General features: G+C 46.6%; 2 pseudogenes across 1 annotated transcript; one reads left to right on the forward strand and one right to left on the reverse strand.

Moving 5' to 3' along the window:
* Positions 1 to 331: 331 nt before the first annotated feature.
* On the forward strand, positions 332 to 1,794 carry LOC147637313 (tubulin gamma chain-like; annotated as a pseudogene). Its single transcript, XR_015266014.1, has 4 exons — positions 332 to 484; positions 978 to 1,167; positions 1,250 to 1,361; positions 1,450 to 1,794. The product of XR_015266014.1 is annotated as a tubulin gamma chain-like (transcript).
* A 678-nt stretch (positions 1,795 to 2,472) lies between these two features.
* LOC147637314 (uncharacterized) lies at positions 2,473 to 5,198 on the reverse strand (annotated as a pseudogene).
* Between the last annotated feature and the right edge of the window lie 12,082 nt (positions 5,199 to 17,280).

Below are 17,280 nucleotides of genomic sequence, written 5' to 3' on the forward strand. Positions count from 1 at the left end.
TGTGTGTATACATGTAATATTTTTTTGTATATATACTTTTATATATATACTTACACTTATACATATATGTATATATATACATATACATATATATATACACACACTTATGTGCACAAATATACCTATATATATGTGTGTGTACTTAAGTATGTGCACGGATATATACTTATGTATCTGTGTGTGTACTTATATATGTAGCATGTATATATACTTTATAGCTAGTCTATCGTTTTACATGTAGACGCCCGTCCAATGGACGGACTTCCGTCCGGCCGCGCCTTTACTGTCCCAAATGTGAAGTGGCTTTCCAAAGAGTTCTTTCTGTGCAAGCTTAGTTTCACCGTTCTTCCTGTGCGTGATGCCTCGAGAGATAATCACTCTGCAGGTGGGACAATGCAACCAGATCGGGATGGAGTTCTGGAAACAGATCTGCTTGGAGCACGACATCAGCAAAGAAGGCATGCTTGAAGACTTTGCCACGCAGGTATCATGCTAATGCTCACTCATTTACTCTTTCAGAAGATGAAGTGAAACAGCCATTTCAAGCAGTCGGCTGCAAGGGCTATGAAGCTGCTTTCATTTTTGTTACCTGCCATGCATACCCACGCCGATTGCATGGTTTAGGCTCATTGCATACCCATGCGGCTTACCTTTACGTTTTCTATGTATGTCCAAGCTGTTATGATGCCTGATATGCCTAAGCTAGGCATGCCGGTTGCACAGTTGTGGTCTAGACTCTATGCATGCTCACGCTAACTCATCTTTACGCTATCTGATATGTGTGCTTATTTGTATGTCCAAGCTGCTAGAATGCCTGATAAGTGTGCTGTGAATGTTCCAGCTGCTATGATGCCTGATATGAGTGCTATGGATGCTATGCTCATGCTGCTTTTATTTATGCTATCTGCCATGCTGCCGCTGATATGTACAGCCAAGCTGCCATGATATCTGATATGTATGGCCATGATCTGGAACAGGGTGGTGACAGAAAGGATGTCTTTTTCTATCAAGCTGATGATACCCAGAACTCTCCTACTAGACTTGGAGCCTAGGGTCATCAATGGTATCCAAAACAGCGAATACAAGAACTTGTACAACCATGAGAATGTCTTTGTGGCTGACCATGGAGGTGGTGCAGGAAACAATTGGGCCAGTGGCTACCATCAGGTTTTTACTCTTTGAAACGAATTTGTTGCTTCTGTTTATGGCATCAGGCTATACCTACTATCCAAATTCATGATTTTGACAGGGAGAGCAAGTTGAAGAGGATATAATGGACATGATTGACAGAGAAGCTGATGGAAGTGATAGCCTTGAAGGCTTTGTCCTTTGCCACTCCATAGCTGGAGAGACAGGCTCTGGTAAGGGCTTGAATTGGCTGAGTGGTCCTTCTTCCAAATAGCCATGTTGCAGTTTGATCATTCGAATTTGGATCTGCCGTGGCAACAGGGATGGGATCCTACTTACTCGAAGCCTTAAATGATCGGTACAGCAAGAAACTGGTGCAGACATACAGCGTATTTCCAAATCAGATGGAGACAAGTGATGTGGTTGTCCAGCCATACAATTCTCTTTTGACCTTGAAGCGGCTGACATTAAATGCAGATTGCGTGGTTGTTTTGGACAATACTGCAATGAATCAGATTGCTGTGGACCGCCTTCCCAGCTCGGCTGTGGTGATCCACTGAGGGTCCCCATATCTCCACTCCATACAACATGGTTGAAGTGACCTAAGTGTCAAAGAGCCAGAGCTTTGTTCGAGGTTCTTGAAACTGAACCTGCGAACACATCCTCTCTAGTCTCCCCAATGCTGCATAAGCTCTGGTCAATCTGGTCTCCGCTGCTCTCCTCAAGGAAAATAGTGGCCCACTAAAAACCACACCAAGGTAAGTATATGCATCTGTATACTCCACTGTCTCCTCACCATATGTAAAGGTGGGTACTGACCTCCTAACCCACTGTGTTGTGGTGTTAAACACCATCACGTTGGTTTTACCAAGGTTAATAGACAATCCAGTGTCTTGTGCAAACGTGTGCAATGCATCCAAATGACGCTGCATCCCCTCTGGAGAATCTCAGATCAGCACAATATCATCAGCATACAATAACAGCGGAATCCATGTCCTTGCTAGCTGTGCTCCTCTGTCACCCTCCCGCTCTACATAGTCTGAAACCTCATCTACATACATCCGAAATAAGGTGGGAGAAAGAGGGCAGCCTTGTTTCACCCGAATAGTGGAGTGAACCATCTCAGATATACCCTGAGTAGTACGTACCTGCCCCACAACTGTCCTGTATAAAGCCATGATTCCCCAAATCAGCTCTGTGGGCACTCCCATCTCCTGTAGTCTTCGCATCAGTCTAGCTCTCGGTACTGTGTCAAAAGCTTTGCGGAAATCCACAAAGCAACAATAAATCCTCCTGCCATATAATCTGCCCTCCTCAATAATAGCTCTGAGTGTCAAGGTATGGTCAAGAGTGGAGAAACCTCTCCTGAACCCTGCCTGCCCTGATGCACGTATGCCCTCTCTCTGCCCATCTACTCAACTCCTGCTCAAGAATAGATGCATATAATCTAGCCAATGTGTGACCAATCATGATGGTACGATAATTTCCAGGAAGCATGGGATCCCTTGACTTGGAGATAGGCACAATCGTGGACATATTCCAAGTCTCAGGAAAACCCTCACACATGGCTCGGTTAAGCATCATGGCAATAAGCTCTGCAACCATATCTCTGGCATGAATAAAGTGCTCTGCTACCAAACCATCATGATCATATGCTCTCCCTCTCCCAATCCTCATCTTGTCAATAGCTCTCCTTACCATCTCAACAGTAAAGAAAGCACACGTCTCTGGGCATGGCTCCGATGGGTCTGGCTGGGGCGGCTTTAGCGATGCTGCATACTCACCCCAAATCTCTGTGGAGGTAATGGTTGGTGATGGTGAATGCTCATGGAATAGTCTCCATGCCTCGCCTGAGTCCTGACTCATAAATAACTGATACAAATCCCTCTCTAACTGAGCAAGATAAGCCCTCTTCTTCCGTCGCACTAGGCGCCGGAAGGTAATCCGTGACAGTCTGTGAGCACTGAGTGGTAACACCCATGAGCATCTCTCTCTATAATCTGATCCTCATTTCTTGCACTCCTCATCATACCAGCTGTTCTGGGGCATGTTCCCAGATCGTCTCCGTATAGGCTGACTATGGGGATATGCCTCTGATGTTGCAGCATGAAGCGTCTCTATCAATATCTGAGTGAGCTCATCTAATGGCCGTCCCGGCTCCTCGGTACATAAGCGTCTGTATATTTCATCCGTGTACACGGTGTCAGTCTCCCTCGTAAAGGTATAACGAGTGTGTGTGGAGACCTGTCCCAATGGAGCGGTGCTGAATTGAAATGTGAGAGTGAAGGACAAGATAGCATGATCCACTACTACTCCAACCGGCCTAGTGCCTACCATAAAATCCTGAAAAGAGGGAATGAGGCTGGGCTGAGCCATAATGTAGTCCACTGTACTAGCACCATGTTGATGTGGAAAGCTAGTGAAACCGCCCGCTGTCGGGAATCTCTGTAGGCCATTCAGGATGGCCAATCCATGTGCAGTACCCATGTCTATCAAATACCGCCCATACACTGTATGTTCCTCATCCTGTGAGAGTCTAGATAGGCCCATATCCCTAACATCAAGCTCCCTCAACATCTCCTCTGAGGTATCATAAAATACTGTCTGGTTAGAGACTAGAGTGTGTATGTATGAGCCTTGAGGGAGGGAGAGAGAGGGTGTGTATGAGAAGAGGGAGAGAGAGTGTGTGTGTGAAAGAAAGAAAGCTGTATTAAACGTCTGCAGAAGGCCAAAATGACCTATGAGACCAAAATAGTCCATCCTCATCCTCTGGATACATCATCAAGATTCAAGGGTACAAAGTAAAATGATATGAATTGGAATGAACCGGTAGAGTATAGAGAGAGCTCCAAAAGTGGGTATAAAAAACATCATCCTCCTAGTGTGTTTTTGAACTTTGAACTTTGAACTTTGGGTCTTGAGAAAGGCTGAAGGGAGGGAGGGAGAGAATGAGGGAGAGAGAGTGTGTGTGACAGGGGCTGTCTTAGGCCCTTAAAGCCCTCGTCTAAAGACTCAAACCAACACCAAAAATAATAATAATAATAATAATAATAATTATAATTATATATATATATATATATATATATTTTTTTTGGTGGACGCCTTGATTAGGCAGTCGTACGCCTCGTACGCCTCGAACTGTTAGAGACGCGTCTCGTAACAACTATGCTAACACCCCCTCTTAGCACCAGATGCTGAACATACTCTGAGAAGCCGAAGATGAGGAGCCAAGGAAGCCTGAGAAACCAGCTTGGTGAACAAATCTGCTGCATTCTCCGCAGAAGGACAATACTCCAAACGCAAATCTCCAGCAAGAACCCGTTCACGAACATAGTGATTCTGTATCTCAATGTGTTTCATACGAGCATGAAACATAGGGTTCTTGGCGATGGTGATGCAACTCTGATTGTCACACCAAAGAAGAGTAGATTTGGTAGGAGGAAAGTCAAGCTCCCGCAATAATCTCCGCAAGCAAATTGCCTCACATGTAGCATAACAAACGGAACGATACTCCACCTCTGTACAGGAAAGCACCACAGTAGGCTGCTTTTTACTGCTCCATGAAATTGCTCCAGACCCAAGTGAAAAAACACAACCGGTGGTTGAACGCTGAGTATCTGGATCTCCAGCCCAATCTGAATCAAACCATCCAAGAAGAGTGCATCCTTGACCATAGAAGATGCCAAAGTCCAAAATACCACGCAAGTACCGAAGAACATTGACAACACACTGCCAATGCTGCTAACAAGGTTTGGATGTGAAAGAACTCAATAAGCTGACTGCGAAACAAACGTCCAAGCGGGAGTAGGTCAACCAAACCAAACAACTGATGAGAACCCGATATTGCCCCTGATCAATCCCTGGAGAAGCATCAAGAAGAGAGCTTCTCACGAGTATCCATAGGAGAAGATACTGATTTGAATCCAATCATCTGAAATCTGTAAAGTATCTCCCGTGTGTACTTGTGCTGGGAGAAGAAAATGCCCTTAGGGGTCTGCCAAATCTCAAAGCCAAGAAAATAATGCAAAAGGCCAAGATTCGTCATCTCAAACTGTCTCCAAAGCATCCATGACTGAACGGATCCTCAGAGAATAAGAACCTGTAAAGATGAGGTCATCAACATAGACCACAATAATAACAATCAACCCTCTCTCAAAGAGGATATAAAGGTTCGAATCTCCATGAGAATGGTGTAGGCCGAGCTTTTGAAAGAACTCATCAATCCGCTGGAACCAAGCCCGTGGAGCCTGCTTTAGACCATATAAAGCTTTCTTTAGCCCCGGTACACCTGATCCTGTTTGCCTGGAACCACAAATCCCGATGGTTGATCAACATACACCTCCTGTGTAAGCTCTCCATTCAGGATTCGGGCCGTCAGAGCAAAGGTCTCATCAAAGTCGACTCCAGGGCGTTGAGCATAACCCTTGGCAACCAACCTCGCCCTGTGCTTGTCCAAGCTGCCATCAGCTCGAAACTTCGATTTGAAGATCCAACGCACACCAATCACCTTACGTTGCACCGGCCTAGGCACCAAAGTTCAAGTGCCATTCCATTCAATAGCCTCCAGCCCTGCCTAGCACGACGCCAAGGGTCATGTGAAAGAGCCTCGTCCACAGAAGTGGGATCAGAAGGACCATGAATAATAGAGGACATAAAAGCATAGTTAACAAACATGTTGCCCTCATGAATTTGTTTCCTTGAAACTCTGGAAGATCGCCTGAGAGAACTAGGTGGAAGAGCAGAAGGAAGCTCACGTAACCCAGGTCCTAGAATCACAAATGTCTGAAAATACCATCCAGGCACATATCTGCTTGAACTTGCTGGAGGAGGAGTTGCGAGCATAGTTATCATCATCTGACTGAGAATCCACAGTTGGAGGTGTAACAGAAGTAGAGGGAGGAGGAGGAGGCGGAGGAGGAAGAAGCTCACCACCCCCCTTTGAAGATGTAGGAGCCTCGTCGAACACCACATCACGGCTCACAACAACTTTGCTGGTGTGCTGATCATATAGACGATATGCCCTGGACACAGTACTGTATCCGAGAAAAGTCACGCGCTGAGTCTTCGAGTCCAACTTGGAGCGATGCTGCTTAGGCACATGTACATATGCCAAATAAGCAAATACCCGAAAATGAACAACAGAGAGCTTCTCACCATGGAAAGCCTCGTATGGAGTTTTATCTGGAAGAGCAGCAATAGGAGACCTGTTCTGAATGTATACAACAGTAGCAGCCGCTTCAGCCTAGAAACATCGAGGTAATGAAGAATGCTCAAGCATAGCACGGGCCATCTCCATGATGGTTCTATTCTTCCTCTCTGCAACTCCATTCTGTGATGGAGTAGATGCTATAGTAAGGTGTCTCCGAATGCTCTCTTTTTCCACCTCACCATCAGTGAACCTCCTCCATCCACTTCGTATCCATCAGTGAACAGCTCTTGAACTTCACAGGATAGCGACGGGAAACCTTACCCTGTACTTTTCTTTCCTTATGTGCCAGTATATGCTCAGGAATAAGAACCTCGTCAAGTTCCTCCACTTCCATCTGAGCCTCATCTGATACATCCTCAGGCACCCAAAACCTGCTTGCACTCCACCCAAGTGATAAGCACAAGTCCTCGATGAAGCATAGTAGATCACCACTGCTAAACATAGAAGGAAACTGTCTTCCGAACCCATGAAGTCTCTATGAAGATACCACCGGTGACAAACTGTCGAAAGCCATAGCCTTCAACGCATCTCCTGCACCATAACACTTCAACTGCTTCTTGTTCCTGGCCGACTACTTCTTGTCCTTGGTGTCTTTTCTCCTGAACTTCATCTTCAGCTCTTGCTCTTCACCTCATATAGGCAAAGACACAATCCTGCACTGTGTCCTGTGTTAGAAGTCATCTCCTGTCTAGATTTATACACCAGGGCCTTTGTTGTGGGTGTGCCCGCCCTTATGAGGTGTTTTCCCATTTTTCCCCACTCTCCGTATTTTTCCCCTATTTTTTCCCATTTTTCTGAGGCTTGGGAGGGCTGCCAGGTGATGCCAGGAGCACCCTATTGCTGGCCGACTGGATCTACATCAGTCGTGGGCTTCAAGGTTGCTGGCCGACTGGATTTGATCAGTCGTGGGCACCTGTTTTGCTGGCCGACTGCATTTATGCAGTCGTGGGTCTTTTCATCAGTCGTGGGCATTCCTTCAGCTGGCCGACTGCCCTCTATGGGAGGTATATATAGGACCCCAGCCCCCATACCTCATTTGTATCATTCCTCGGGATCTTCTTGTGTATATAGAGCAGAGTTACACGCCTACATCTCTCTCTCTCTTGTGCTGTTTTTCTGCCTGCGTTTTTGCTTTTGCTCTTGTGTTCCCAGATCTGGTCATCATCTCCGCTGCGTATTCTGACATGGTATCAGAGCCCTAGGCTCTAGATAGGTCTTGGGATTTGTGTGAGCAAGAGGGGGCTGTTTTGTGGCTGATTGGTGGACTGTTTTGGACTGTTCGGGAAGAGGAGAAGCAAGAGGAAGGCGGGCTGATTTGCTGGACAACCACTTGCAGGTATCAGTTCTTCTTTGTTCCCACCCACCGACCCTTTTCAGAGTACATCCCCGCGATGGCAGATCTGTATGAGATGGCCGAGAGACATGTGAAGATCCCGACACTCCCCACGTTTCCGGTGGACCGTCAGTTGGACGGGAGCAACTACGGCATATGGAAGGTGATGATGGAATCTGTTTTGGAGTCCTACGATCTCGCCGAATTCGTCGTTGTTGGTGTTCCACGGCCGGAAGTAGAGGAAGGGGAGTTACCGTCAACCCGAAAGGACTGGGAGGCCCAGACACAGATGTGGGATCGCGTCAACGCCAGGGTCCGTTCATTTATTTTCCTCAACTGCACACCACAGGTAATCAATCATGTAAAGCACATGACGCTGGCCAGAGGTATATGGCAGCATTTGGCCTCACTTTACAACAGGGTATCGCCCATGAAGAGGATTTCCTTGGAAGTACAGATGCGGGTTATGAGCCCTGCAAAGTCGTCGACGATGCGGGAGCATATTAACAAGCTGCAGGCTCTTCAACAGGAAGTTCTTCAGGCTGGGAAGGAGATATCGTCAGAGGACATGGCCATCACGTTGTTGTCACACTTGCCCTCTTCGTACTCAGCATTTTACTCGTCGTTGATTACCAGTGGCAGGCTCAGCACCATCACATGGGAGGAGCTTGTGCCCATGGTCCTGGACCAGGAGGAACGATTCACGAACCCTCCTCAGGGTGGAGGTTCGGAGGCCTTTACTGGCCAACGGTCGAAAGGCCGTAACTCGGGCAAGGGGAAGGCTTCATCGGAGAAGTCTTCTGAGAAGATGTCCGACGCTGACCGCGAGAAACTGAAGGCAGAGAGGACCTGTAATGATTGTGGCGAGAAAGGCCACTACTGGAGGCAGTGTCCCAAGCGGAAGACCGAGAAGGGTGAAGACTCCTCAGCAATCATGAAGACTCCGGCTTCTGTGCACCTGGAGGTGATGGACACCGATGCTTCATTTTCTTCAGGTAGGGAGGAGATTGGAGGACTCTCCGCAACGGATACTCGGGAGTGGATTCTCGATAGTGGTGCTTCCAGGCACATGACTCCTTCCCGTTCCGGTTTACAGGATCTCTGCAGGGTTTCTGGTCATATTCTTACTGGTGATACGTCCACTATCCCAGTTCACAGTGAGGGCAGGATGGAGATAGTTCCCGATGGCAGAGGGGGGAAGCATTCCTCCCAGGTGTTGTATGTTCCGGCACTTGGTTTTCATCTGTTGTCAGTGCATCAGGTTTGCAAGACTGGCGTACGGGTGGAGTTTGATGAGCATTTTGTTGCTCTCCGGGACAAAGCAACAGGCCAAGTGGTTTGGGAAGGTGGAGTGGAGAATGGAGTCTACAGGCTTTCATCACTCTCTCTCCCAGGTCCTCAAGATTGTGATGAGTGGCAGTGTGGTAATAGCTACTCAGGTGTGGATACGCTGCAGGTGCGGGCTTTCCGAGACCAGATGGTGGATAGCTTGCCAGTAGATGGCAGCAGTTGGCAAGAACTTTCCAGTACTGATGTTGGTAGTTCTTGTGTTCGTGAGTCAGAGGAAGCTGAACAGGTCACTTATGCTCTGATGTCTCGTAGTGTTCGGGACATAGAACCTCCAATAGTTGAGGATGTTCTTTCCACGGGGACCTTTTGGAAAGCCAGGCAGGTGGCAGGTGCTTACTTGCAGAAGGAGGTGGTTTCTCCAGGCTTTGTGGTTCCGGATTCAGAGGGGGTGGTTGACAGGTTTCATCAGGTTTCCAGGACTTGTTTGTGCACCGTAACAGGTGTTGATCCTTGTGAGCAGTGTGATGTCTCTGTGATTCAGAAGCTGTATGGTTCATGGATCTGGTTGATGGACACCAGATTGGACGGGAGCTTCTTGATGAGGCAATTGAGCTCTTGGTTGCAAATGTCTCTTTAGGAGGCAGGATCGCGTTTCCTGTGGTTTCTGCGGCATGCGAAGGATCATGGACTCTTGTACACAGGAGGGGGATTGTTGGATGGAGTCCGACTCCACGGTCGGAGTGACTCGGTTGGGAGGAGATCCGGACACGAGGAGATCTACTTATGCCCCAGGAGCAGTTTTACGGAGCAAGAGGAGGTTACATTGCAGGTTTGGGCTTCCACTGGAGGAACCCTTGGTCATCCAGAGGCACTTTGTTCGTGAACAGATTGTTGCTGTTGACATCTTGCTGGAGTTCTGTTCGACGGAGGACAGTACGGTGGATCTCTTCACGAAGTCGCTCTCAGGATTTGCTCAGGCGGCACCCCAGCTCCCAGTGGTTGGTCACACAGCCAGGAGCTGAGAGGGGGTGTTAGAAGTCATCTCCTGTCTAGATTTATACACCAGGGCCTTTGTTGTGGGTGTGCCCGCCCTTATGAGGTGTTTTCCCATTTTTCCCCACTCTCCGTATTTTTCCCCTATTTTTTCCCATTTTTCTGAGGCTTGGGAGGGCTGCCAGGTGATGCTAGGAGCACCCTATTGCTGGCCGACTGGATCTACATCAGTCGTGGGCTTCAGGGTTGCTGGCCGACTGGATTTGATCAGTCGTGGGCACCTGTTTTGCTGGCCGACTGCATTTATGCAGTCGTGGGTCTTTTCATCAGTCGTGGGCATTCCTTCAGCTGGCCGACTGCCCTCTATGGGAGGTATATATAGGACCCCAGCCCCCATACCTCATTTGTATCATTCCTCGGGATCTTCTTGTGTATATAGAGCAGAGTTACACGCCTACATCTCTCTCTCTCTTGTGCTGTTTTTCTGCCTGCGTTTTTGCTTTTGCTCTTGTGTTCCCAGATCTGGTCATCATCTCCGCTGCGTATTCTGACATCCTGCACTTCCTTTTCACTTCCCTCATGTTGAAGCTTTTGATGTGACTCTCATGAGACAACCACGAGCTCACCCCCTTGGGAAAGTTGGCGATTGTCCCGACCAAAGCAACCACGGACTTGCCTCCTTGAGAAAGTCAACGATGTGTCCCGGCAACGGAACCTTGTAAACCGGCCTTAAGAAAAGCAAAAGGGCGGTGGAACAAACATTTGCACATAAAACACTTCAACACCATTGAGGACCTAGAAAAGGAAAACAAACAAGGGGAGCTAGAGTGCTCCTGCAAATAGTACACGGACACCGATTGGCCCCAAATCGCAGTGGCGTCCCTTGCGGTATTTCTTTAATTGATTATAAGAGCTTTGATTACAATATAAGGCTGGTAATTCAGCCGTCCCAGTAGAACTCCTGAAGCCTGCAAAGAACCTGCATCTGGCTTCTTGTCCACACGGCATCCACAAACAAGTCCAGCCATTGTTCATATCAAAAGACCCTTCACATTGAGTCTGAATACAGAAGCTTTCTCCCATGATCAAGGCTGCCACAACCATCCATAGCCTCTCACACTATGAACAGCATCACACCCTGACACATCCAGTGCTTCGGCATCACAACACAGACTCCCAAACTGTCTCTCAAAAGAGTATCACAGCACAGCATACCATACAATCGACACATCTGTACAAACCCTCTCTACCTTCCAAGGGTACTATCCATCTCTGTCATGGATTCCCCGTCCCCTGTCCTATCAGTAGCAAGGTTGTACCAAACATGTGTCCCCCTGTACCTTCTGCCTGCATGTGACCTATCTCCTAGAGAAACCCATAAACATGTTTCCTCGAGAAACCTACGACCTGTTTCCACATGAAACCTGATGGGGAGAAAACAGAATTAGGGTTAGAGTTCATTCATGGGAGACATACACAGAGAAGCAAGGGAGAGAGAGAGAGAGAGTTGTGGGGATAAGTCAACTCATGAGGCATGAGTGTGTGACTCCCCTATCACACATGTATATTGCACTAGTACACATAGTGCACTTAGTACATTAAAAGTACTAAGTGTACTATGTACTATAACTTATGGGCTTGTACACACTATAAGGGTGGGCATAGTGCCTTTACCCCAACAACCTCCCACTTAAAGGCAAAGTGCCCTTAAATGAAGGAAAAGAAAAAAATCAGCATGTACATGATAATATACAAGGCCATATCAAGGCTGAAAATGGCCTCATCCAATGCCCATCAAGTGTCTGCAATGAGCAAACCGCTCCGGAGGCAAACTCTTTGTCAACAGATCAGCCGGGTTGTCATCCGTGTGAATCTTAACAAGCTGAATTTGCTTGTTCTCTATCACCTCTCTGATGAAGTGATACTTCACATCCACATGCTTCGTCTTTGCATGAAAGACAGGGTTCTTTATACAAGCCTCTGTGGCTGTAATATACTCGGCCTCTGTAGTAGATAAGGCAGTGCACTTCTGCATCCTGGATATCCATGACACAGCACCTCCTGTGAATGTAAATACATAACCGGTAGTAGACTTCCGGTTATCTGGATGACCGGCATAATCCGAATCCGTGTAACCATGCACTAATGCATCCTGTTTGCCAAAGCAAATGCACATATCCTGTGTGCCCTTCAGGTATCTCATGACACCTTTCACTGCTTCCCAATGCTTCTTGCCAGGGTTGGCCATGTATCTAGAAACCACTCCCACTGCAAATGCAATGTCCGGCCTAGTAGCAACCATGGCATACATGAGACTGCCACAAGCTGAAGCATACTTCAAGCTTCTTGATTTGAAGCAATGAAGAGCTCTCACCTGTGGTGGCCATATCAGCCCTGTCTGTATCTGACTGTGGGCTGTCCATAGCACTGAGTTTCACATATGGAGGCAAAGGAGTACTAGCTTTCTTCCCCCCGTCCATATTGAACCTCTGCAAAACTTTGCCAATGTATTCCTTCTGAGACAAATACAACACATGCTGATTTCTGTCCCGAAGTATCCGCATACCCAAGATGTGATTTGCATCACCCAAATCCTTCATATCAAAGGTTTGATGCAGCCTCTGCTTCAAGGCATCCATCTCCTTACGAGATTTCCCGGCAATCAACATATCATCAACATACAAGATGAGGATCAATAGACTGCCATCCAAAGCTTTCTTGGTGTACAAGCAGTGATCTATGTCACTTCTCCTGAATTTCTGTGATTTCATGAATGTATCAAATTTATGATACCATTCTCTTGGTGCCTGTTTGAGCCCATAAAGACTCTTTTTCAGCTTGCATACAAGCTTCTGCTTTCCACTCACTGCATAACCCTCTGGCTGCTGCATATATATCTCCTCATGGAGATCACCGTGAAGAAAAGCAGTCTTCACATCCATCTGAATCAAGTCCAGATCATCATGCGCAACCAAAGCTAACACAACTCTAAGTGTTGTCATTTTGACCACTGGAGAGAAGATCTCCTCAAAGTCCACACCATATTCCTGCTTGAAGCCCTTAGCCACTAACCTGGCTTTGTATCTTGGCTTTGCATCTGGTGCAACTTTGAGCCTGTAAACCCACTTGCATGGCAAAACCTTCTTGCCTGCAGGCAAATGCACCAACTTCCAAGTTCCATTTTTATGCAGAGAATCCATCTCTGACTTCATGGCACGCTCCCAAAGAGCCTTGTCTGCCCTCTGTAAAGCCTCCTTGTAACATGAGGGCTCCCCACAGTCAGTGAGCATCAAGTAGTCAACCCCTGGAACAAACCTGTCAGGGGCTCTGGAGGGTCTTGTGGACCTCCGTACCCAATGACCATCATTTGCAGGTTGCTGTCCAGCCTGCATATCACCTATTGGTGGCTCCTGTTCCATGCCATAAGGCTGAAATATAATGCCCGGTATCTCCTCTAACTGTGGTATATCCATAGGGATATCTTCTGCCATCTCTGGCTGTCCATTTGGACCATTTTCAGCACCATTTAAGGGCTGGTTTTCCTGCTGTAATGGCTGATTTACAGCCCTTTGTTGTTGTCCATGATGTCCATCATCATCAAAGATGACTCTGCCAGGCTCCTGTTGCCTTGCAGGCTCCTTATACATGCATGTTTCATCAAAAATGACATCATTGCTGCGTATGATCTTTCTATTCATGGGATCCCAAAGTCTATACCCCATTTCACCTCTGTCACCATATCCTAGGAATATGCATTTGTGAGACTTAGGATCAAGTTTGGTGCGCATTTCCCTGCGTATGTGCACGTACGCAACGCAACCAAACACTCTCAAGTGCTTGTATGACGGAGACTTCCCTGTCCATAATACTTCTGGCACTTTCCCACCAAGCCTCGTGTTAGGTGACTTGTTTATAAGGTGAACGGCTGTCATAACAGCTTCAGCCCAAAAACCATGAGGTAATGCAGCATGTGACAACATAGAACGGACCTTTTCCTGAATGGTCCTATTCATCCTCTCTGCTGTCCCGTTTTGTGGAGGATCATAAGGAGTAGAGAGCTCCCTCTTGATGCCTTTAGCATCACAAAAGTCCTGAAACTGTTTGGACATGTACTCTCCACCATTGTCGGAACGCAAAGCCTTCAGTGTTTTGCCAGTTTGATTCTCAACAAGAGCAACAAACTTCTCAAACACTGAGAATGTATCACTCTTCAAACGAAGAGGATAAACCCACACCTTGCGTGTGGCATCATCAATAAAAGACACAAAGTATTTTGCCCCTCCCAAAGAAAGCTGAGGCATCTCACATACATCTGTATGCACAAGCTCTAACTGAGCATCTTTCTGTCCAAGAGCTTTCTTGTGGGGGCACTGTAGTTGCCTACCATATATACAATGCTCACAAAACTGAAAACTTGAAAACTTTAGAGAAGGCAAGTAACCCAAACGAGACAATTGCTCCATTCCTTTGACACTCATGTGTCCCAACCGGCTATGCCACATAGAGATTTCCGGCAGCTCGGTTGCATTTACATTAGCATGGTGACAAACACCTGCATGCATAAAGTAAAGAGTGTCCACCTTAGAGCCTCTGGCAACAACCAGTGAGCCCTTACTAATTTTCCACTTCCACTACCAAATGTGGTAACATAATCAGCATCATCAAGCTGTCCAGTAGAAAGCAGATTCTTCTTGATCTCAGGCACATGCCTGACATCATGGAGCATAAGCTGTGAGCCATCTGAAAACACAAGCCTCACATCACCTCTGCCAAGAATCTTGCATGCATGGTTATCACCCAAATAAACCACTCCTTCATTGCCAGCAGTGTACCTGACAAACAAGTCTCTGCAACCTGTGACATGAAAGGAGGCACCTGAATCAATGATCCATGAGTGCATACCATGACCACCTGTAAGAAGTGAATGGGCATCAAGTGAAGAAGTAAATAGGACCTCATCCTCACTGCCACCTGCATGTGACACATTGATTTCTTCGATCTTGACTCCACTTTTGCCCTTTGGCTTTACATCTTTGGCTTCATCCTTCTCTTTGTCTTTGCCTTTTCCCTTTTCCTTTTGATCATTTTTCCATTTGTAGCATTGCTTTTTGATGTGTCCCTTCTTGCCACAATAATGGCATTCCAAATCCTTTTTGGAGCGAGACTTGCTCCTTCCCCGTTCTTGGCTTTTCCCCCTTTGCTGGGATCTCCCACGTGCATTCATTGCATTGGACTTTCCAACAGAGTTGTTTTCCTGTTCATCTCTTCTTGAAGAAGAGCACCCTCAACATCTGCATATGACAGCATAGCATTCGAATTGCTAGTGGCTGTCCTGAATGTATCCCAACTCTCTGGCAAAGTGCATAACAAAAAAGTGGCTTTGAACTCATCGTCCATTGCCAACTTTTGATTAATGACCTGGCTGACAATACCATTAAACTCATTTAAATGGGCTGTCATAGACGCCCCTTCCTTCATCTGAAGACCTATGAGTTTCTTCAACCAATACACTTTGCTTGAGGCACTTTGTTGGGCATACAAGTCCTGCAATCTCTGCCACATTCCCCAAGCTGTCTTCTCTTCACGAATGCTGAAAAGTAATGAGTCTGACACAGACAACATGATAGTAGATCTTGCCAGCTCATCCATATCTTCCCACTCTTCAGCAGTAAGAGAAGCGGGCATCACACCCCTTTCTTTGATAGGCTTGTGCTGCTTTTTCTGGAGCAACACATTGTAGCACTGGGTTTGCCAAATATCATAATTATGCGAGCCTTCAAGCTTCTTGATTTGAAGCAATGAAGAGCTCTCACCTGTGGTTGCCATAGCAAAATGCAACCTGTCAATGCCTGACTCCCTGCAAAATGTGCAAACACTGCATCCAAGATGTGCAAACACTGCACCCAAAGCACACAAAGTGCTCACAAATGTTCTCCCAAGCTTTATCTCCCACTGCGGAAGCAAGAATGCAACTTTTCTCCCACTTTATGTGATGAAAACACCAAAATCTGGTTGCTGCAGATTTTGGACAGCACCTTAAATGTGCTCTTTTGCCCTTCCAAAGTACTGTACAGCAGTACCAAGTGCTCACCAATGATGTACCAAACCTGTACCGGCAAGTTCAGCAGCTAAAATTGAACCTTTTGGTCACTCAAAACAGTGTACAGCCATGCCAAAACATGCACAAAGATGTGCCAAATCTGTACCAGCAGGTACAGTAGCAATAAATGCTCTCCTGGCTGTCCAAATGAGTGAAAATCAGACTTTTACAGTACTGTACACTGCATAAAACAGTCCCGAACAGAAATTGGGCAAAAGCCCCTTGACTGCAAGCTGATTTTTGAGGATTCAAGGCATAAATGTCTTGCCTGCTGCTTTGCCAAGCTCAACAAGCATACAAACTTGAAAAGCCTTTTGATTTAAGATCAATTTCTGATCATACATGGTACATTGACGCACATGAAGGCATCCAGAGTGTTCACGATGCTTCCCCCTAGCCACATATACATTTAAATAATGAAAGCCCCTTGAGTTACAGGCACATTGAGTGCTTGTAAGGCATCAACACATTATCCACAGCATCAAATGCGATTGCCTGCATGCAAATCAACCAAATCGGCACAAAAGCCCCTTGATTTGCACTGCAATTTGCTGCAATTTTGCCCAAATGTGCGATTTTTCACATCATACAGCATGTATGAGTGCTTAATTGCACAATTACATCAAAAGCCCCAAATTTCGACATCCAATTTCCTGCAAATTGATCCTGATTTGACCAATTTCCTGCAAATTTATCCTGATTGTGACCAATGTCACCCAATTTTGCCAATTTTGCTCAAAAATTGAGCAATTGGGCACCTGTACCTGCTCAATTGTTGATTGTACTTGCTCAATTGCAAGTCCCAAAAAAAAATTGAAGCAAAATACCTTGTAATTTTTTGATTTTTGTCTGATTTGCAGGCGAATTTGGTGCTGATGCTTGATGCTGATGCTGATGCTGATGCTCCTGCAGCTGTGCAGGTAGGGACGGCTGGGTGACAAACTCCTGGTTTACCCTCTGCTGAAGAGCTTCAAGAGATTCCAAAAAAAAAAACCCCAGCTTCGCTACTGTTAAAAGCGAGCAAAAGAGGCAAAGGAGTAAGGAGATGAAACCCACTCGTGCTGTTGACGTCCGCCAGCTACGCTCCTACGAGTGAACGAAACAAGCTGCCATGAAAGGGTTTGGATGTGTGAGGTCTGCGAGCAGGCTACGGCGGTAGTAACCTGCAAAGCCGATGCCGCTTCTCTATGCTTCGCCTGTGACGCAGACATCCACTGTGCTAACCCT

This window comes from Cibotium barometz, chromosome 6, assembly GCF_041138505.1.
Source record: "Cibotium barometz isolate CiBa-2024 chromosome 6, ASM4113850v1, whole genome shotgun sequence".
NCBI classification, from domain to species: Eukaryota; Viridiplantae; Streptophyta; class Polypodiopsida; order Cyatheales; family Cibotiaceae; genus Cibotium; species Cibotium barometz.